This window comes from Hibiscus syriacus, unplaced genomic scaffold (genome assembly GCF_006381635.1).
Source record: "Hibiscus syriacus cultivar Baekdansim isolate YM2019G1 unplaced genomic scaffold, ASM638163v2 tig00113021_pilon, whole genome shotgun sequence".
Lineage (NCBI taxonomy): Eukaryota > Viridiplantae > Streptophyta > Magnoliopsida > Malvales > Malvaceae > Hibiscus > Hibiscus syriacus.
The window spans coordinates 64,239-88,654 of NW_024063437.1; the positions used below are offsets into that span (position 1 = coordinate 64,239).

The following is a 24,416-nucleotide window of genomic DNA, read 5'->3' on the forward strand; positions in this document are numbered from 1 at the left end:
GCGTGCATTGCATTGTTCGGTAATTCGAATATTTGGCTTTAAAGATATGGTTTTTCTTCTTACTCCTTTTCTTATCAACACGGGATTTATGGATAAGTACGAGTTTAATATTTTAAATTTTTTACTTTAAAAAAAGAATAATGTTAGAGGATCAGAATTTTGTTTCAAGTTTTAACAGAAAAGGTTTAAAAAGTTAAAATACAAATCCCTGGATACTGAGGCAAATACACGAGTTTAATCTTTTAAATTTTTTACTTTTAAAAAAAGAATAATGTTAAAGGATCAGAATTTTGTTTCAAGTTTTAACAGAAAAGGTTTTAACGGAAAATGTTTTCTCTATTTTCAAGTGTTTGGTTCGTGTAAAACTCTCAGTCAACGTAAATTCTTTAACGGTCAACGGAAAACTGAGGTAAATACACGGTATTTTGGCTTACCGTTTCTAAAAGGGTAAGTTGTTTTCTAAGCAACCCTTACTCCACACAGGGAAGTCTAAAATTGATTTCTTACCGTTTCTCAGGTATGGGTCTTTTATTCTTTTTATATATTGCGTAACTTTCTCCTTTTTTTTTGGATTCGTTCTGCTGATTTTTGTTGATCTCTCTTTCTTTTTCCGGGCTTTGTTGCCCTTTCTCCATTGAAATTCATGATCTTTAGTATCTCATGGACTCATCTCTAGTGCACACCATTTCTTTACCCCATGAACAAGAAGAGTGGGGTATATTAGCTCTCTTTCTCTCTTTCTCTGGTTGTTTATCTGGAAAATCTGGTAATTAGAAGGATTTTGGATCTTTAGCTAAAAATCAAATTTTTATAATTGGGTTTTTGTTTATTTTTAATTTCTAGATGTGGGTTTTTTTAGATTCTGCTGATATATGTTAGAGAATTGGATATTTGAATCGATTCACTATGAATATTGGACAATATTTGGTATTTATAATTATCTATTTTAATTTTTTTGTTGATTTTCTCTTGATTGGTGGATCATGATCGTATCCATATCTTGCTACATTAAGTTGAGGTTTATGTGTTTCCTTCATTGCCATGCTATTATAGTATCTTGTATTATTCTTTATTGCTTTAGTTGGTATCTGGTTACCTTTGTATAGAATGTGATGATCTTATGCATAAGTTCATGAAGCTTCACTTTGTGGAGCATATCGGTGTGAGGGATAAGTAAAAGAATAGATAACTTGGCATCTCTTGGATAAACTTATAAACTGGCAAAAGAAAGCATGTTTGTATTTGCAGATGCATAAGTTCATGAAGATTTAATTGTTCATTGTTCTTTTATTGCCTTTGGTTCTATAGAAAGATGATAGTAAAAACATATGCATTTTTTTTTAACTCCTCACTTTCAGGTTTGCAATTGCTTGACATTCCGATTCCTGTCTCTTGTGCCTGTATATGCTGTTGACTTTTTTCTGATTTCCATTAGTTTGTTCTTTATGTTTCCTCAGTCAGTGACCTCTTGTAGGGCGGCGGCATTTGGTTGGGTAGGGATGTTCCGCCACTAGTTGTGCAGATCATTATATCTTGGCACATAGTTCATAGATGGTTGTGCTAAGTGGCCTCTTGTAAAGGGTCATCTTTAAGGATTAGAGAGAATATGCTGCATCATTTTCTGATCGTTATCAGTAGAGAGGGTGAGAGTTTCCATGTCTCCAATGAACATAGTGAATTAGTGATTTATTGTTGTGCGGTTTTTTGCTTTGATAAAGTTACTTGTTAATGTGCTGCGACATTGTTTATATTTACTTTGTTTTAGAGAAAAAAAGGTATATCATTGAAATTGATTAACCTGAGATATCTTATTTTAATCCATGCACTTTTTATTTTTCATCAGACACTGATGGATTCGTTATTCCTAGCTCGAGAATTGAAGAACCGGAAAAAAATTAAAGCTGATACTTCAGATGTAGAAACATCAAAACCCCTTTCGCAGCAGGTCATTTGCAATTATCTATAACTGTAGATGCCAAGAGTCTACTCATTTATTTGAAGCCTTTTGTCTTGTTGACAAATAGACGCTAATATGTAAACATGTTTATATTTCTGCTTGTGCAGACCAAAAAAGGAGAGAACATTTACTTGGGACCGCATGGTGCACCGCCATCACAATCAAGGCAGCAGGAGCTGAACCTGTCCAGTCTAAGCAACGGTTTAAACAAAAACTAAAAGAAGCTGATACTTCTATCGGCGGGGCAGGGCGAGAGAACAAGGTGGAAAATTTGAAAGAGCTTGTAGGTGGTGGGAAAGCAAGCCCCAACATGTCCAAGGGTTCCCCCAGGGATTGGCTAGACCCACATTGTGATGAGTCGCAATTTGAGAAGTCGTACCCCCGGTGAATCAAAGTTTTCTATGGCTTACGATACTTAACGGTGCAAAGTTTAATATACTGACACCATTTATGATAAGTCTTTGTCTTGTTGTATGCAAGCGAATTACTGAGCTTATGTAGTTTGACAGTAATCCATCAACCAATCCATTTGGTTTTAGTACTAATGAGAAGACATTGAAAGTCATATTTTTGACACTATTATTATTATTACAATGTTATGTCCTATTGTTGTTTTAATTTGATGTACTGTTAATTAAACATTCTTAGGATTTATAAATTTTTATAATATATTTTTAATCAATTATTAATATTATCTATGTCAAAACGATTTTTTCTTTAAAGGTGAAAAAGTGATATTTTGAAAACCACATTAACTTATCTCGTTCAATCGATTTTTAATTTAAAAACAAATGGGATTTTAAAAAACTCTCGTTTCAAAAATTTTGGATTTTCTTTACGATAGAAAAATACGGTTCAAAGAGTCGTCACAAATCTTTGATTAGGGTGTGATTGGGCACCCAAAAATATTTGTTATTTTAAATAAAAATTAATTTTAATTAAAACAACAAGTTAAGGTCTGCGTTACCAAAATCGAGTTCGGGAGTCGGTTACGTGTGGGGAAGGATTAGCACCCCCACGGCGCCCTAAATCGGTACTTAGTCGATTAATTAACGTCTTTGCAATGAACTTTACAAATTCGAACTTAATTTAACTTTTGATCCCATAAAACAAAGATGTGAATTTAATAATATTGAAAAGCACTCAAATAAATTAAATTAAAATTACCAAGTCTTTTTAGAAAGATAAAGAGTGTTCGATTATTTACAAATATCGAGACTAGATCTTAAAATCTATAACAACATTTTCTCGATAAATCTAAATAAACAAACATTTCCTTTTCTTTCGTTCCCAAATTTTTGGTGACGAATCAATTTGTTTTGTTTCACTTTCGGGATATACTTTTAATTTAAAATAGTCAAAACGGCTCTCTAATCAGTTAAGACAAGCCACTCAAGACAATTTTAAATTAAAAGGGTATTACCCTTAGTCCGATTATGTATTTATAAGTCGAGTTATGCACATGAGGGTATCATACAAATTATGCAAAAAAAGATGTCATGCCAAAATTAATTAAACAAAATTAAAAATAGCATACAATGTGACATACAAAAAATTATGTACATATATTTTAATTAAAAGCCATAAACTATGCATATTAACATATAATGTACAAATGTGACTCAAATATAAGCCATATTAAATTTGACCCATATAATGATAAAAAGAAATCGTGTATATATGCATATATAAACTATAATGGTCTCGAATGTAAATGTAAAACATGACAAATCAAAACACAATTACTAAGAATAAACATATTTAATAAACTATAGACTGAACTAAAAGAAGTCTAAATTTAATGATTAAATCTAAAAAATAAAATAGTCTAAACTAGAATTAAGATATTTGATGGTCAAAAGAAAAATATTACAAAAGAAGGAACTTTAGACAAACAAATAACCCAACAAGAATGACAGTGACATTTATGTTTTACTAAGCGTGGTTTAAGCTTTTAAAAAAAACCTAAAGAAACAATATGTTAACTCTTCTCTAAGCCACCTGCTCTTTCTCGCCTCTATCATTCTCTACACACTGCCCATCTCTTTCTCGGCCACGCACAGCACTGTTCTCAACCACCATAACTGCAGGCCGCCTGGCTTCTCCACTCCGGTGAGGTATCTTCTCTACATGACACTATCGACAACCACATAAGTAAAAAAAAAAACAAACCGACCCTATTTCCTCCATACCCATGAACGCCGCCGTGATACCCAAAACCAAACACCCCGATCGTCACTTTCGATTACCGTATGATCCATAAACAAACCTAAATCGACCCTAAACTCTCTTATTATCACCATTTTAAAACCTCCCGGACACTAAGACCCCGTGCACCCTCAAGCTTCTAAGGCCAACGAGTTCAACACCAAACAACGACGCGTTGCGAGGTAAACTATCTAGACCCTTTCTCTTATTATTATTTTGATTTTGTTTCAAAAATTTTACAAATCCTAATCTTTTCCTTCTTTTGATATTAGAACATACACCAAAGAAAAAAATGGAGTCAGTACGCCCCCACTTGCGTTCGAACAGTCCAGGTAAATCCCTATCCTATTTCCTTATTATTTATTTCGAATGAAAACCTAAAGCTATGATTCCTATGGAACTTTTTAGACATATAAAATGTAATTTATTTACTGATTTATTCGAGAAAAAAATAAAAATTGAAAATTGGCGAAGGAAATGCTACTGTACATAATGATAAAGAAAATAAACCTTGAAAGAATTTACTTTGAATTGCCTTGGTTCGTTGAAACAAGTGAATTCTGTTTCCTTTGATCTCCAAAATAGAAGTAAAATCTAGTACAATGTTCTTTCTATTTTTTTATTTTCTGTAAAAGTAAACAAAAATGGAGGTCTTTTTTGCTTTTGCTCTCAGTTTCCCCTGATATCTCTCTCTGTGATCCTTTTTTGTCCCCCCCCTCGGTTAAAATTGATGATATCTCCCTTTTTTTAGTTGTTAATTTCTTTTAGTTTTCAGTAGTTAATCCCTCCACTATCTGATTATATTAACTACTAAAAACCGACCCCAATTTCTCTCCACTTTTACATATAGTTGTTGTCCATTGGGCTTGAGATGGGCCTCCAGCTGGTTTGGGCTTATTTGGGCTCTCATTGCTTCGGGTCTGCTCTGACTTGGTCCCGAACAAATCGAGTATCTACAGCTGCCGCTCTTTGCTCATTTTCATGTAATGATAATTGGGCAAAGATCAAAAGATGATCGAATTTGTCCGGTCATGAAAACCTCAAGAAGTTAATCCACTCCACTGTTACTTCGGGATAAATTAGACTTGAAAAATCTTCGAATGACAGGTCCGTTCCCTATTCCTTCAGGGAGTATAAGACTTGAACAATCTTTAATAAATGGGTCCGCTCCCTATTCGTTCAGGGAGTATAAGACTCGAACAATCTTCAGCAAATGTGTATGATCCCTATTCGTTCAGGGAGTATAAGACTTTAACAATCTTCAATAAACGGGTCCTCTCCCTATTCGTTCAGGGAGTATGGAACTCGAACAATCTTCAACAAACGTGTCCGCTCTTTATTCCTTCAGAAAGTATAGAACTTGAACAAACTTCAACAAACGGGTCCGCTCTCTATTCCTTCAGAGAGTATAGAACTCGAACAATCTTAATAAAACGGGTCCGCTCTCCATCCCTTCAGAGAGTATAGAACTCGAACAATCTTCAACAAATGGGTTCACTCTCTATTCCTTTAGAGAGTATAGAACTCGATCTTCATAAAATGAGTTTGCTTCACTACTCTTCCGTGAAGGCTTATAGATGATTTGCTTCACTACTCTTCCGTGAAGGCTTAAGATTGACTTGTTTCGAAAGTCAAACCTGAAAATCAAACATTATCAATCATGAACATATGCTTGAAAATATTATATTCAAAAATTTAGAATTTGAGAAAATTTCTGAAAATCCATCTCCATCATGAAAACTTGACTGGAAGCCATTGGATACGTGAATCTACTTTGGCTCAGTTTTCATCTAAACATCATTCTTTTCAAGATCTCAAAACTAGTTATCCTCATCTTGATATTTCCATATCTTCAATCTTGAACTATCCCTGGGAAACCTGTAGATACTTAAGTCATCATGCAATTATGAGTGTCATGATCCTATTCATGCCTAAATGTATGCAATTATGCAATTTGATGCATTTTCTTCTTCGAAGGAACTCTATCTCCTTTTGATCTTGATGGAACTCGGTTTCATCTTGGGTACAGAACATTTGACCAGTTCACCCCAGCTAACAATCTCAATTCCATATCTCTCGACTTAACAGGACCTCGACTCGTTTCTTTCTTGAAACCCACCAGTACTCATGACCAACTTCTTGATCAATGACAATCTCTTTGGGTCTTCTTATCATGGCTGAGATTTTCTATGAATTTCAAGATTTTAGTTTCCCGTAACCACACAAGCTTACATGTTAAAACCATCATCAGCTTCAGAATACCTGCATTTTCCAAAACCTTTTGCACAATAATACAAAATGATCCCATGTACTTCAAGTTAAGTTATATGTTTTAACTTTTCAAAATAAGATGCTTGCAAAGAGGAAACTAACAAGAAAATACATCTCTTTATTTATATAAATGCAGAGAATTTTTAGGTAACTACATGGTAAACTTTTAACTGGGAAAAGCAAAAGAACAAAAGAGTAGGCATATTCAAATATCAATAATGCAAATGCTTTTGAACTGACACACCGTTAGAATGACTCGAGTGTAGCTTCTGTCGAAAGGATCTCCAAAATTGTGATGATGCTTAAGAGTGTGAAGCTACTTTTAAACTCCCAAATCTTTCATCATTGGATGCCCTAAACCAATATTGAATCTCATGTGCATTCAATTTCTCTCTTGGCTATTTCAATCGAGACTCATTAATCTTTAGTCTCAACTCTGATTGCCAACTGTCATTGTTACTACCCATATCAGGAGCTCTTTCCACTTCCAAAATCAATTCAGAACCTCCACCATACACGAATTCTGAATTTAAACAAAACTCAAGTCTCCCTTTGCGAGTTTTCAACTTGAGACCTCCTTTGGTTTCAAGACGTCATTTTCAGATTTTCATATTGAACCTTTCTTTTATTTTCTTTTTTCATTTTCATTTTCTTTTTTCATTTTCTTTTTTCTCTTTTTTCTCTTTCTTCTTTTTTCATATTTATTATTGTTTTTTTCCTTTTCATTTTTCCTTTACCTTTTTCATTTTTTCTCATTTTTCCTTTCTTCATTTTTCTTTTAATTTTTAATTTTTCATTTTCAGGCGAAATATCTCTTAACAGCGTCGAAATTCACTGGATAGGGTAATTCTGATTCGTCCATTTCAGTTAAGACTAGAGCTCTCCCAGAAAAGGTTTTCTTGACAACATACAGTCCTTCCCAATTAGGCATCCATTTTCCTCGGAAATCCTTCTGAACAAGTAAAATCCTTTTAAGCACCAAATCTCCCTCATGGAATTCTTGAATGCGAACTTTCTTACCATGTGTCTGTATCATACGTTTTTGGTACATCTAACCATGACAAATAGCTTTCAATCTCTTTTCCTCAATCAGATTCAATTGGTCATACCTAGCCTGTACCTATTCTGCCTCATTGGGCTTCAACTCTGACAAAATCCAAAGTGAGGGAATTTCCTCCTCAATAGGTAAGATAGCTTCCATCCCATATACCAGAGAAAATGGAGTTGCCCCAGTTGACGTCCGTATAGAAGTTCGATAGGCAAACAGAGCAAATGGCAACTTCTCATGCCAATCCTTATAGGTCTCAATCATCTTCTCTATGAGCCTTTTGATGTTCTTATTAGCCGCCTCTACTGCCCCATTCATCTTTAGGCGATAAGTGGTGGAATTATGATGTTTTATTTTGAACTGGTTACAGACCGAATCCATCATCTTATGGTTTAAATTCAACACATTATCAGAGATAATCCTCTCTGGCAAACCATATCTACAAATAATCTCATTTTTTTAAGAATTTGCATATTGTAGACTGGGTAACATTTGCATAAGAAGCTTCTTCTACCCACTTGGTGAAGCAATCTCTTTAAAGAACTCAATTTCTTTACTATCCATCATGTCTTGTACAAAAGATAGGAAGTCAGGACATTGCTGAATACTGTGTCCTTCACTATTATGATACTGGCATACCTCTCCACTGTTAAACTGTTCACCCATCAAACTGGGCTTCAACAATCCTACCTTAACCATCTGACACCATACCCAACTCATGGGTGATACCACCTCACTAACCTTCCTTATAATTCTCTTTCTTTTTTCTTCAGTAATTGCGTTAACTCCTCCCCCTGCATGGCTTGTCAATGGATTCTGAGCTATATTCGGCTGTTCACTGTCACCAAAGTTGATGACATTCCTCGTTCTCAAAGCTTGGACAACCTTCTTAAACACAATACAATTCTCAATGGAATGCCCGATATTCCCGGCATGGTACTCACACTGAGCACTAGCATCATACTATTTGGGAAAAGAAGGTTGCATTGGTGTCACGTGATACGGTGAAACTACATGCCGATCATACAAAATCTGAAATAATTCCTTATAAGTCATCGGGATAGGGTCAAATTGAGACATCTCTCTCCTCTTGTCCCTTGCCCCTTGTCTATTGTCATTTTGTGTTGATGACCTTACTCCTTGAGGACAGGAAACAGTGATGTTATTAAAATCATATTGCCTCACGTTACTGACTTCGTTTTCCTTTTTTCTCATTGGTGGCCTCTTACTAGACTCTCCTCCCTCGAGCTTTCCACTCTTAACCGCCATTTCAATCATTTCTCCCGCCGTAACTACATCAGTAAAACTTCGATAAGGATTACCGATAAGATGCGAGAAAAAAGAGCCCTTAAGGTATTGACAAAAAGTATATTTGTTTCCTCCTCTTCCAATTGTGGATGGACTTGCACCGCTACATCTCTCCATCTTTGAGCATATTATCTAAAACTCTCGTTAGACTTCTTTTCCATTCCTTGCAACATCATCCTGTTGGGCCTAACATCTTTCACATGTTTATATTGCTCAAGAAAGGACATAGCCAAGTCTTTCCACGGTTTAATATTAGCTCTACTCAGCTGGTTATACCACCGGATTGCCGAACCAATTAAGCTTTCCTGAAAATAATGTATCAACAATTGATCGTCCCCTATGTATATGGTCATCTTCCTACAGAACATCGTGATATGCATAGAGGGACACCTGGTGCCATCAAACTTCTCAAAATTAGGAACCTTGAACTTTGGAGTCAAAACCAAATCCGAAACTAGACTTAATTCCTTCACGTCGAATCCATAGACACTGGTATCTTCCTTCATGGCTCTGATTTCTCTTTCTAACTGTTTTCATTTCTCTTCCAACAGATTGTTTTGGTCCTTCTTAGCTTCTTCATCAAGGTCCGGAACTTGATGATATTGATGTTCTTCCTGATACGAACTAGATCCAGGTTGTACGTTAATAGAAGCACCGACTGGATTAATATGCACCTTCCCGACATGAACAGGGGTCACTTGAACGTTCTGAGATTGTTCTGGGGTGAACCCTGGAGGATAAAGTGGGTCCTCAGTTATAGCTCCTGGCACAGGGATTTTTCCATGTTCCGAATTTCTTCATTCCAACATACTCGCAAACTTGGCAAACATCTCCTTTTACGCATTTAGCATGTCTTCTTGCATTTTCTTGATATTATCGTGTAACTCCAATTGAGCCTTCTCAATTTGGGCAGGTTTGTCCTCCATAACTTTCTTCCTGGTTCTGTAGGTATGCTTGGGATTTTTTAGTATTACTAAGATTTGAATTTGCTAGTTGTTTACACGTTCTTTTATATTTGCTTTGTTCTGGAAAAAAAAAACGAACGATTTCCCCATGCTTTTGTTCTTGTGTTCTTCGGCTTTTCCAGCAAATGATCTATGTTTTTTCTCTTTTTCACGTGTGCTCCTTTTTCTCAAATTTTTCGTCCTCTCCCTCGTGTCTACATGAACTCAAAGACCGGAACATCTCAGCTAGAATGGCTGGAACAGGATCCACATGCTTGTCTAATCTTTCAAACAGGTCAATGACTGATACGTCTACATATCCTAACACCTTTGGAAAAATAACGAGCCCATAAATCCCTAAAGCAAACAAGTCAAACTTCTTTCTCTTATCAGAGTGATGATCAATTACTTCTTTCAGAGCAGCCCAAGAGATGCACTCACTGTCTCCCTTCTTCTTAATGTTTATGACTACCCAATCTTCACTCATTCCGGTCATCAATAGTAATTTCTTCTTAAATGAAGGAGTGACTGGTAGCTTGATATATATTCTATCTATTTGGGACCTCAGACAACGGACTAAAGCTTAATACTCCTCTATTGTTGGTGTCAGATTCACTCTACCAAATGTGAAACAGCTATAAGCCGGATTCCAGAACTGCGCCAATGCTCTAAACAGATTTCAGTCGATAGGAACATCAAGAAGATAAGGAATATCGCCGTAAAACTGATAAAACATCTCTTTGTTGGCTGCTTCCCATCTTCCCCATACCTCTTTTAGTTCACTCAGATCATTTTGACGTACGTTGATGTGAGTGTAACCAAATAACTCCGACACATATCCAGGCATCCCACTGTCCCCATTGGTCAATTGGGATTGTTCCGACCACCGTATAACATCTGCATTATTCTCAACCTCTCTTTGAACCATTCGTTCCATATTACTGGCCTTCTATATGGACATCGATCCTAAATCAACACCATGAAATGGATGGTGCAATGCAAAACAGAAAAAAATAAAGTAAAGAAAAAAAAAAGATCAGTTCGTAAGCATAAAGCAATTAAGTCGGGATAATAATTTGTTCAAGAATCCTACCCACACATGCTGGCTACCCAATCATGCTTTATCAGATCCTACCCAACATGATATCTACCCCCATGTTTTGTTATTCAAAAAGAAATCCTAACCGCATAATATTTAATTCGCATGCTTGTTCGAAAAATAAACCTAACCACATGATATCTAGTTCGCATGCATTTATTCGAAAAACGAAAATAAATGACTCAAAAAAGCTTTTCCTTGTGTACCCTACTCACGGGATTCTTAAGGTTCGGGTTTGACTCAACCTAAGTTTAGGCTCTATGTTCACTATATGTTGGGTTCGGTTATAAAGTAATAGGTTCTCGAATTGTCCTTGCCGGTGCCCCCTTGGGCTATCGAACCCTTAATCCTAGCCCATCACAGGCTTTAGGGGATCGAGTTCAATTTCGAGGGAACACACCACCTTATGTCCATACGGAGGTGATTACCATCACGAGGACCATAAGGCGTGAGCTCTAGGAGCAATCCACTATCCCATACAGAGGTGAAAACCACATGAGGGCATAGTCTCTCACTCCTACTTAATTAGGACGGAGCGGAGTTTTAGCTCATGTCATGAAAATGCAATTGTGCAGTGTGTGAGGAAAAGCAAAAACAAAATAAAAACAATCAAAATTTCCTAAATTCACACAATTAATCTGAAATCATTAGCAAACAAATCAGTACAACTATTTAATTGTTAATCGAATTAAATTAAAAAAAACCAAAATACAAACAAAACTTATTAAAAACCAAACAAGGGATCAAAAACCAAATCAAAATGAATTTATAATTTTCAATTGCAAAGACAATTAATTAATCGACTGTCAGCTTGACTCTCTAAAAAAAAGTCCCCAGTGGAGTCGCCAAGCTGTCGAAACGATTTTTTCTTTAAAGGTGAAAAAGTGATATTTTGAAAACCACATTAACTTATCTCGTTCAATCGATTTTTAATTTAAAAACAAATGTGATTTTAAAAAACTCTTGTTTCGAAAATTTTGGATTTTCTTTACGATCGAAAAATACGATTCAAAGAGTCACCACCAATCTTTGATTAGGGTGTGATTGGGCACCCAAAAATATTTTTTATTTTAAATAAAAATTAATTTTAATTAAAACAACAAGTTAAGGTATTCGTTACCAAAATCGAGTTCGGGAGTCGGTTACGTGTGGGGAAGGATTAGCACCCCCACAGCGCCCTAAATCGGTACCTAGTCGATTAATTAACGTCTTTGCAATGAACTTTACAAATTCGAACTTAATTTAACTTTTGATCCCATAAAACAAAGATTTGAATTTAATAATATTGAAAAGCACTCAAATAAATTAAATTAAAATTACCAAGTCGTTTTAGAAAGATAAAGAGTGTTCGATTATTTACAAATATCGAGACTAGATCTTAAAAGCTATAACAACATTTTCTCGATAAATTTAAATAAACGAACATTTCCTTTTCTTTAGTTCCCAAATTTTAGGTGACGAATCAATTTTTTTTGGTTTCACTTTCGGGATACACTTTTAATTTAAAATAGTCAAAACGGCTCTCTAATCAGTTAAGACAAGCCACTCAAGACAATTTTAAATTAAAAGGGTACTACCCTTAGTCCGATTATGTATTTATAAGTTGAGTTATGCACATGAGGGTATCATACAAATTATGCAAAAAAAGATGTCATGCCAAAATTAATTAAACAAAATTAAAAATAGCATACAATGTTACATACAAAAAATTATGTACATATATTTTAATTAAAAGTCATAAACTATGCATATTAACATATAATGTACAAATGTGACTCAAATATAAAAACATAAACATAACATGCCATATTAAATTTGACCCATATAATGATAAAAAAGAAATCGTGTATATATGCATATATAAACTATAATGGTCTCGAATGTAAATGTAAAACATGACAAATCAAAACACAATTACTAAGAATAAACATATTTAATAAACTATAGAGTAAACTAAAAGAAGTCTAAATTTAATGATTAAATCTAAAAAATAAAATAGTCTAAAATAGAATTAAGATATTTGATGGTCAAAAGAAAAATATTATAAAAGAAGGAACCTTAGACAAACAAATAACCCAACAAGAATGGCAGTGACATTTATGTTTTACTAAGCGTGGTTTAAGCTTTAAAAAAACCTAAAGCAACAATATGTTAACTCTTCTCTCGGCTACCTGCTCTTTCTCGCCTCTATCCTTCTCTATACACTGCCCATCTCTTTCTCGGCCATGCACAGCGCCGCTCTCAACCACCATAATTGCAGGCCGCCTGGCTTCTCCACTCTGGTGAGGCCTGAATCTTCTCTACATGACAATATCGACAACCACGGAAGTAAAAAAAAAAACAAACCGACCCTATTTCCTCCATACCCATGAACACCGCCGTGATACCCAAAACCAAACACCCCGATCGTCACTTTCGATTACCGTCTAACCCAGAAACAAACCTAAATCGACCCTAAACTCTCTTATTATCACCATTTTAAAACCTCCAGGACACTAAGACCCCGTGCACCCTCAAGCTTCTAAGGCCAACGAGTTCAAAACCAAACAACGACGCATTGCTAGGTAAACTATCTAGACCCATCCTCTTCTTATTATTTTGGTTTTGTTTCGAAAATTTTACAAAGCCTAATCTTATCCTTCTTTTGATATTAGAACATGCACCAAAGAAAAAAATGGAGTCAGTACGCCCTTACTTGCGTTCGAACAGTCTAAGTAAATCCCTATCCTATTTCCTTATTATTTATTTCGAATGAAAACCTAAAGCTATGATTCCTAAGGAACTTTTTAGACATATAAAATGTAATTTATTTATTGATTTATTCGAGAAAAAAATAAAAATTGAAAATTGGCGAAGGAAATGCTACTGTACATAATGATAAAGAAAATAAACCTTGAAAGAATTTGCTTTTAATTGTGTTGGTTCGTTGAAACAAGTGAATTCTATTTTCTTTGATATCCAAAATAGAAGTAAAATCCAGTACAATGTTCTTTCTGTTTTTCTATTTTCTGTAAAAGTAAACAAAAATGGAGGTCTTCTTTGCTTTTGCTCTCAGTTTCCCCTGATATTTCTCTCTGTGATCCTTTTTTTGTCCCCCCGGTTAAAATTGATGATATCTCCCTTTTTTTAGTGGTTAATTTCTTTTAGTTTTCAGTAGTTAATCCCTCCACTATTTGATTATATTAACTGCTAAGAACCGACCCCAATTTCTCTCCACTTTTACATGCAGTTGTTGTTCATTGGGCTTGAGATGGGCCTCCAGTTGGTTTGGGCTTATTTGGGCTCTCATTGCTTCGGGTCTGCTCTGACTTGGCCCCGGACAAATCGAGTATCTACAATCTAAAATACAGATTTTTGCAAAATATAATTATATATAAAAAATGAACCTTTAAAAAAAATAATAAAACATATCCAATATGTATATCTTCTTTATTAAAAACAAATTTTGAAAATTGTTTTTAGAAAAATTAACCAAACAATGTAAAACATTTTACAATGTACCATCCAAACACTGTAAAATGTTTTCTGGAAAATGATTTACATTTCTGTAAAACATTTTACCGATTTCATTTTCGCGGAAAATGTTTTCAGTGAAACAAACGAACCCTGAATTGTATCTGTTCTATAATGAAAGAATTACATAAAAATTCAAATCAAAATTGAATTGAAAGAAAATTTAATTTAATTTTCTCTTGGATAAGGTAAAAAAATAGAACTTCAAATGAACTTCAAGTAAAATTATGAAGAGATTTCCTCCAATAATAGGTTTGAAATAAATAATGTTTCAATTATGGACTGGAATCCGTGGTTTGATCAGGCTATGCTGAGGTCTTTGCCACCCACCTTCCAAGCAAATACTCGTGAAGGAATGAAAAGAGTGGAAATGGTATGTTCACTGTTCAGGGCCCTTTCTTGCCGTTATACTAGCTTATGTACTCTACCAACCAGTCCAACCTCTGTTTAGTCAACATTATCAATAATCAATATTTCATGAAGCTTAGCAAAAAGATTAATCATTTTATATTCATATTTGGTTCTCATATGAATCTGACAAAGCATTTGGAGTGGTGAGTTTGTAGATTTTAAAACCAGAATATAGAATAATTAGTTTAAGCCAATGCGAAACATTACGAGTATATTTGCCATTTTAAGGAGAACTATGCTCAAATTAAGATAGTGACACAAAAATGTGACAGACCGCCGATGTGCCTTGCTTTTGGGTGATATCGTGTACGATTATGAGGCAATTCGAACCTTCTACATCCTTTTTCAACAGTCTTATTCTTAATGTACGACATATATAGGGTAAATTGTGTATTTAGTCACTTACTTATTCTTGTGATTCTGTTTTGATCATCTAACTATTTTTTAAATTTATACCTAACATTATATTTTCATTTCCATTTTAATCACAAGTCAGTTAGAAAAAACAGAACTGTTGGCAATTTTTTTCAATGATAATGTAGTATTACTACATGATGACACACCAATATTACCATTACATTTTTAACGGCAGGTGATAAAAACGGAACCAAAACGTGACATTAGACATGATTTTGAAAAATAAAATAATTAGATGACCAAAATATAACCACGAGAATATATGAGTAATTAAATATGTAATTTATCCACATATATTTATGTAGATTTACGTCAATGACTTGGTGGTACGATACATGTTGATTGGCATCCATAGAAGCCATTATGACGACCCCTGCCGCAACAGTTGATGGGCTTAGCTGTTCATGGTCAGACAGTGCAAGAAGTGCCAAATACTTGGGCCTCCTTTCTATCTCTGCATGAATCAGCCTTGGAAGCTTTGAGATAGAACCTAGGATAATTTAATGCACATCTTGCTTCTGAACCTTATATCATGTCTAGGAAGGTGGTCAAAGTTGCATCACGAGATCTTCAATTACAGAATAAATTTTCAAAGGAATAGGTAAAGAGTATAAGGTAAATGTGCTTGGTACATGGGAGGAAAAAGTGTACCACAAGAAATTATAGATAGTAGGCAGGAAACAATGAAAGGCTCCCAACGTAAAATTTATTTTGCCGCTCACTGGTATATAAGTAAGGCCACAAATAAATTATTATTATCAAATTTCTTGCCATAACTGTAATCCATTTTCAAGTTCCCCATAGTTGTATAGGTTCATGGAAACAGGGGAACTATCTTAATTGTCATCTGTTGTAGGGCTGATTTTCTTCTAATCCGGTGGCCAATGTAAGACATGTTAGAACCAAACCATAACAAATATAAATTTAATCAGGATCTAATCATATCAAATCATCAATAACAAAAATACTAGACACGAAAGCATTCTTGAATTAATTGTTATGTTGAAATCCTTGAATCTTTCTTTGGTTGTGATCTTTCTAGAAGATAGAGTTCCCTTAAGTATAAACTATCTGACAAGGATAAAAGTAAGTACAAGATTATTTATTTCTTGGGGACCATAACCCTTTATATACCTGATTTAAGAATCAATTATTGTTTGTACTTATAACTTAGCCCCTCATCGAATTATAAATACAACTTTAATAGTATCTATACTTTTATTTCCATGACACTTCTAATATCTTATGACTTTATAACATACTTAGTCATTTAATTTATGTCATATATTATGATAACAATATACATTATAAATATGTGCCCATAATTATGAATTTTAATCCAACAATCTCTTATTTGGGCAACAAATGTTTCATGATAAATGTATAACCTTATGAGCTCAAAATTTGTTATCATACAATATGTATTCTATAACAATCTCGTCCATCAACTATATCTATATAGGATCAAAGTGGCCTTTTTCATATCAATCATGGCTAGACCCATCAATGACCACATATACAAACACAGTCAAATGACACAGATAATCATGGAACGTATCATGGAAATTACATGCAATGTGAATTGCACATGTCTATTTCCAACTGCTACTCTTTAAACAATAGTGAGATCAAATTTTGCCAAAACTAGAATGTGGATAAACCAAAACAAACTTTATTTCTGCAGAAAATAGCCTTAAAATAAATATCCTTATACTGAAGTAACCAAAATTGTGTTTATAACAAACGTGCATTTAAATGATTAACTCCCATTAAAAATGAATATCCTTAAATGGTATTACATCCACATGAGTAGTGTGCTCATGAAAGACCTAGGGTGACAGTTCCTTAGTAAGCACGCAATAATGAGTTTGTACCAATATTATCTATAAACATAACCACTATGATTTTTTTCTTTAACACTAGAAACATAATGTTTATGTGCTTAGACTTTAAGGTGTTTATGTTGTATATGGAATAAAGGACTGCAACTTAGTTGTCACAAAATAATTCAAGTGGTCTTTCTTATCACTCCATAATTAGTAGTCCATGTGACAAAATTTTGTATCTATATTCCAATAAATCAGAGTCCATAAACCTAATGATCTCTTACTTACTATACCTTTGATATGTGAGCATGTAACATTTTTATTCTTAAATGTATTGTATGAATCAATTTGGCTGCTATCCAATGATCCATACCCAAATTGCTTTAATATCTACTTAATATCCTAAAATCATATGCTATGTCTGAATGCGCATAATTTTGAGTATACATTAAATTATTTATTTATTTTTGAAGCATAAGAAACTTTGTGCATTTTCTTAGTTTCAATCATCCTTAGGGCATTGATCAAGACTAAACCTATTTCCTTTAGTAATAAGGGGTATTATTTGGTTTACTTGCACTAAACTTATAGTATATATAATTATCAACCAAATTTATCTCAAAACCAAACGATATAATCACTTGGTGAAATTTGTTATACAATTAACGGGAGTCATACTTAAACTCCATAAATAGATTTTCTTAATTTGCATATCATTAATTTTATATCATCAAACACAATTTTTTAATTGCATTGTATAAACCATCTCATCGATGTTACCATTGAAAAACACAATTTTGAAATCCAACTTATGTAACTCATATCAAATATGAGAAATAATTATCATGATTATCATAATATAGTCTTTTAATAAAACCAAAGAGAAAGTTTGTACAAAATTAATTTCTTCTTTATAAGTATATCTTTTAGATACAAGACATACCTTATACCTATCAACATCACCATTTGCATCCATCTTGGTTTTAAATATCCATTTGTAACAAATAAGCTTTACACCTTCAAGTAATGAGATAAGTTTTTAAACTTTATTATCTTGTATAGAATTTATAATCTTCTTACATGTCATTAATCCACTTTTGAGAGTAAGAAGTTTTATGACATGACAAAAGTTGATTAGATTTTCTTTCATCATTCCAATGTCATCTTTATTTCTTATAGAAACATAATAATCTAAAAATATTTCTCTCATTTTGTAGATCTTTTGAATGGAACTTATTCTTTGAGGTTGTTTAGTTTGTTCTTTTAGAATAATTTCTCATCATTTTTTGCCAAAATAATATCTCATCTTAAATATATAATTTCTCAAAATAACCTTGTTAAGATTTTAGATTCACTTCTTGATTAACGACATGTATGAACACATGAATATCATCAAAAAGATAATAGGAATTGAGTTATCCAATTCCTCCTCAAAATCAATCCTCAAACCTTATTTCTCCTTCCAAACTCAACATCCTAAAAAATAGTGTTATAGATCTCACTTAAAATATTCATAATTATGAGACATAAAGCTTATAACCCCTAAATTGTTAAGAATAACCAAACTAGTTGCTTACTGTTGTAGAATTCAATTTCTCCTTATATATCCTAACTTATCTCAAAAGAGAACAATCATTTGTAACTTATCGTTGTCTCTTTTGAGCTGAACCCTTAACAACTACATTCTAATTTTATTTTTTTTCCTTATCTTTATATGCACTTTTCAAATGAGTACTTTAAAACTTATTATGGTTCAACCTTTATTCCTCTTGTATACAATGAAAAATAAGCTCATTTAGAGTTTATTTATTCCTTTAAGTTGATAAACTCAATAGGAAGCGGTACTGAAATTATAAGAACAAGTAATTCTCATAAAAGAAAAACTCAATCTTAAGTGGCTTAAGTCTTGAAGTAATATGAAACATATTCATAATGTACTCCCCATATATTTCCTTGAACCTTATACTTTATAGACATCAAAGAAATCAAAAGTGATGTCATTTAAACCTTATTGGTTTTTTGAAGAAAAAAATATTTCTCAAATTCGTCAAGGAAACCATTAGCCTTAGTAACATTTTCAGATTATGTGCCCCTAAAGGCTTCTAAAATGTTGTTATTCATGATCACTAGACTTGTACAATTTGAAAAAATTTCACCTATCAAAATCCCTTATACCAATTAAGGATGTTATCCTCCATGAGAGGTGGAAATTATTATTTCCTTAGTGCAAAGTCTATGTTCATACAACCAAAATCTTATGTAAGTGTATTTTTTTCCTTAAGATTTGTTTTCTCAAGCATGAGCAAAAAATGTATAAGAACATATATTGTGATAACAACAAATAAATATTTATCTAAATACATAACAAAACATAAATAAAATTGAAGCAGCCCCTTGTGGAGTCTTATTTGTTCACGCAATATGCTGATCAAATGATTCAAAGGTTCGTCCCTGAAGAAGAGCAAAAAGAATTCCTATTTCATTTCCATAAAGCCCCTTGTGTAGGCCATTTTGGAGGGGTTATCACTGCTATAAAGGTCTTGTAATCAGGGTTCTATTGACCCACTCTCTTCAAGGATGCACATGAGTTCTACAGGGCTTGTGATAAATGCCAACGCACTAGAAACATCTCTAGGAGACATAAAATGTCGTTGAAAAATATCCTAGAGGTGGAACTCTTTGACGTATGGGGAATAGATTTCATGGGACCCTTCCCATATTCCTTTTGCGATCTTTATATCCTATTAGCAGTATGTATCCAAATGGGTCGAGGAAGTGGCTACTCCAAGGAATAACTCCAAGACTATCCTCAAGTTCCTTAATAGAATATTTTCACGAGGTTTAGAGCACTAGAGCCATCATAAGTGTTGAAGGCACCAATTTTGACAACAAGATAATTGTTAAGGCATTATAGAGATATAGGGTGAGGCACAAGATTGCTAAGCATACCACCCCCAAACTAAAAAGGCAAGTTAAAGTCTCCAACTGAGAGATTAAGTAAATCCTCTAGAAGATGGTAAACACCAAGAGGAATGACTGGTCCCCCAAGCTTGACAAAGTGTTATGGGCACATCATACAACATTTAAGACGCCACTTAGGATGTCACATTTCAAGCTCGCCTATGGCAAGGCATGTCATCTTCTTGTTGATATAGAGAATAAAGCCTATTGAGAAATAAAAAAAAAACTCAACTTTGATGCACAACTAGCCGATAAGAGAACATTTCTAGAGATGAATGAGATGGAGGAATTCCAAGCTTAGGCTTATGATAATTCTCATATATAAAAAGAAAAAAAAACAAAGAGGTGGCATCATAAACATATTTTTCCATGACATTTTCATGAAGGCCAACAAGTGCTCTTATATAATTTAAAGCTTAAGCTATTCCGAAGCAAACTCAAGTCATGATGGTCCGGGCTTTTCTAAGTACATCACATTTACCTCATAGAGCTATAGACATCAAGAACCTCGACGATAGCACCATCTTCAAGGTTAATGTCCAACGACTGAAGGCCTACACCCGAGCACCAATTCTTCGTAAAAAGTCTTCACTCATCCTTCATGATGCATAAGAGTTTGCACTCTCCTATCATTTCTTTATTTTACTATAACATTTTCATTTTATACTATGTTCATAAATAAATTGCTTATTTTAGTTTCATCGTGCTTTTATTACATTTTACTCTTTATATTTTTTATATTTTCCTTTTTAGGTTTTGTGTGAATGTTGGACAAGTGGCGACCTGAGGGTAAATGGAAGAAGTAAAGTTAAAGGAAACCCTAATTTTATTTTCAGTTTAAGCGACAAAAAATGATCATTTTCCCTCTTTTTAACTTTTTAATTTTTAAATCCCACAAATCTAACACATTTTAATTTCTCTTTCTTTCTTTTTATTTTATCATTAACTCACCATTATTACTTTTTCCCTTTTCCCAAAACTTTCAATCCCACACTACTCTCTTTTCAAACCACCCACTCCATGTTTTTTTCCATCTTTTTCTTTTCTTTACTTGGTTATTTTCTCTTCTTCATATTCTTTTCCATGCATTCAAAAACCATAGTCAAAGTCCCAATCTTTATTTTCTTTACATCTTGCAGCAGCCATGACCCATTTTAAGCAAGTCACTGGTTCCTTTTCATCGTCACAGATGTTGCACAAATCTGAATAAAGAAGTTCAAGGATGAGGCTACCAAAGAACGTTTCCAAACCATCAAGACTCGCAACATTTATTTCGAGCAAGATTTCATTTTCACGACTATTGAAGATAAGTGTTTTGATTCGGAGGTGATATAAGTAGTGTCCACAAACAATTGGAAGAGGTTCACCCAACAGCTTAGCGAAGTGGCCATGGCATTGGTGAAGGAATTATATGCTAATCTCATCGTCCCTTCTCAGTATGTTGTCTTTGTGAGATGAGAGAAGGTCCATTCACTCCGTCATCCACAAATCAATTTTTCAAATTAAATAACATTCTTAATCACCACTCCACCTTTGCCAAGCACGTTGATGATGAAACCTACAAGGGGATCCTTGAAAATTTATGCTTCCAGGGCACTAAGTGGAAGGGAGACACCCTAGTAAACTAAGCATGGAGAGGTGGTTCCTCAAGACAAAAACAAAACTATAGAACCATTTCTTGAAGACCAGGTTGAAGCCTACATCGCATCACACAACTATTTTGCTACAACAAATACTTTTTCTCCATTCAATTATAGTCGACCGCTCGATTGACATCAACAAGATCATAGTGGAAGAAGTCTATGTTTACATTAAGAGGAAGATGATCCTCTTAATCTTCCTACGCATAATCACTACATTGTGTAGAAAGAAGAAGGTATTTGAAGACCCATTTGAGGAAATCATCTCAGGCAAAAGTGGGCTAACCAATGATAAAATTCCCGAGCTGATGAGCTTTATTAAGGATGGCCCCAATGAGACACTTGAGAAAGGGGCGAAGACTATTGTTGTAGTAAGACTGATTGTTGTGGTGGAATCATCCTATAAAATCAATGATCAATTGAAGAGCTTTTCGAGAACCTTACAAATATTCTTCACGTATGTGAAGAAGATAGACAAGGTCTTGTCCTCTTTATTTAAGGAGTTGATACCCTTAATATCTGATGACTTCCCTCCCTTCCCCAAATAAATACAGGTAACACCGAATAATGTTGTAGCATTCTCTAAAGGGTCTCGGCGAGATGAAGCTACTTTAACCGATGATACAACACCCATGATGCCTAGCACAATCGAGCGGATCATTACTTTATGTACATAGTGATAGAAGAGAAAGTGAGTCATTCGAGAGACCAATAGAGCTCAGAGCATTGAGATAAGCCACACCAATATGAAGATGTGGAGAATGAAACCGCTGAGCAATCTAATAAGATCCCTCATTCGCTTGAAAGGGGTAGAACTTAGTTAATGGTATTATGTTGCAGTTTACACTGAGAGGTATTGACATAACATTTTCACTATCAGGTTCCTTGATAGATATAACTTAGGAACACTTTAGCAAATCCTGTCAAGCAACATACTTGTGGAAGACGAGAACCATTCTAGAGATAAGACATATAATTCCTGAGTAAATCAAGCTATTTATCCTTCTTGTAGCTTGATTGTGATAGGTTTTCAAGTATCTTAATTCATACTCTAGTGCTTAATTTACATTTTGTCATAGCATTCTTTACTATTTATCTCAGCATTTCACCTTACTCTTCAATATTTTTCCATAACATTTCCACATTCATCATACATGTTACTTTGCCACAACATTCTTACTCACTTGTTCATATCATATATACTTCATTAGTTATAGCTAAGTGCATAAACCTAACTCAAGATCCCTCCAATCCATGTGGAGATGATACTCACTCAATATTATATTACTTGTTTAATTGTGTGTACTTACACAATTTTGTGTGCCATAGCATAGTACATTTACACACGCAAAAGTATGTTTCTACAAATGTTCAATTTGATGAATATATTTTTCCTGTGTTGTTAGTCCATATTCTTCTACTTTGAAAGGACTCCAATCTATTTCAAAATTTCAGCTTTTTGCTTTACATTTTCCCAAAACTAATGTTGATTTCTCTAAGTCCAAATCTACTTCATTTCATTTTTTTATCTAGTCCATCTTCTCGAAGATTGAGTTTTGCCTACCAGTAGAGTTTTTTGTCATCATCACCATTACATTCATCTACATCTCTACGTGCCTCCACTTTCATTCACTCACTATTAGTGCAACATTCACATTTATTATCCTCATTTTTCCATCACCATCACTACCTGTTTCTACCTCCACTCACTTTTGTTCTTTATAAAATTTACTATCGCCATACTCATCTCTTCCATATATCTTACTATCTGCCTCCACTTCCATTCACTCACCATTAATGCAACATACAAAATCACCATTTTTATCTCTTTCATCACCATCTGAACATGTTTCCACCTCCACTATTTCTTCTTCATTCATTTACCATATTTACTCCTCCATCTGTACCATCCTCTACCTCTATTCCATAAACAAATTTAGTTACTAATGCTCATTATATGACTATCATATAAAAAGCAGGCATTTTTAAGTCCAATGTGTATAACACTGAATTTAAAGACAATGAACATGTACTAAAAGGGTTGGTTCAAGTGGTAAGCATATTGATATCACTTAAGCAAGGTCTTAGGTTCTAGTTCTTGTGTATGCAGAAAATCCTTGCTAAGAGACTCATCCACCAAAACCACATGTGCAACCTGAGTCGGTCTAGATTGGTCCAGATTAGATAGAGAATATGTGGATATCTTTGAGGCTTTACAACACCCATTTTGGAAGCATGTTGTGCATGATAATTACAATGCTCTCATACATAATGAAACTTGGACCCTGCAACCCTTTTCAACTGCTCAAAATTCGGTTGCAAATGCCTTTTTAGGATTAAAATAAGGCATGATGGGGCAATTGATAGGTTAAAGACGTAGTTAGTGATAAAGGGTTTTTCTAAAAAGGTGGGGACTGACTTTAAGGAAACTTTTAACCCCGATGTTCGAGTAGTCATCATCAGAACTATGCTTACTACTATTGTCATCAATAAGTGAGTTATTAGTTAAATCAAAATAAATAATACTTTTTTGAACGAGGAGTTGTATGAAGCATTTTTATGGATCAACCTCTTAGTTTTGAGTAGACAATTCCCTTTGGAGAAAGGTTAGTGTGCAAATTGAATATGGCATTGTATGGACTCAAGCAAGCTCTTTGGGCTTGGTTTGATGCCTTAAAGGTTTTTTTGGTTGGAAAGCTAGGTTTTGTTGTTTTTAAGGAAGATTCTTTCTTGTTCATCAGGAATTATACTACATCAAGACTCTTACTTATGATATATTTTGATAATATAATCATCACTGGCAGCCATGGTGT

General features: G+C 34.0%; 1 pseudogene; it reads left to right on the top strand.

Moving 5' to 3' along the window:
- The first annotated feature begins 547 nt into the window (after nt 1-547).
- Nucleotides 548-2,529, top strand: LOC120185215 (annotated as a pseudogene).
- Nucleotides 2,530-24,416: the final 21,887 nt, after the last annotated feature.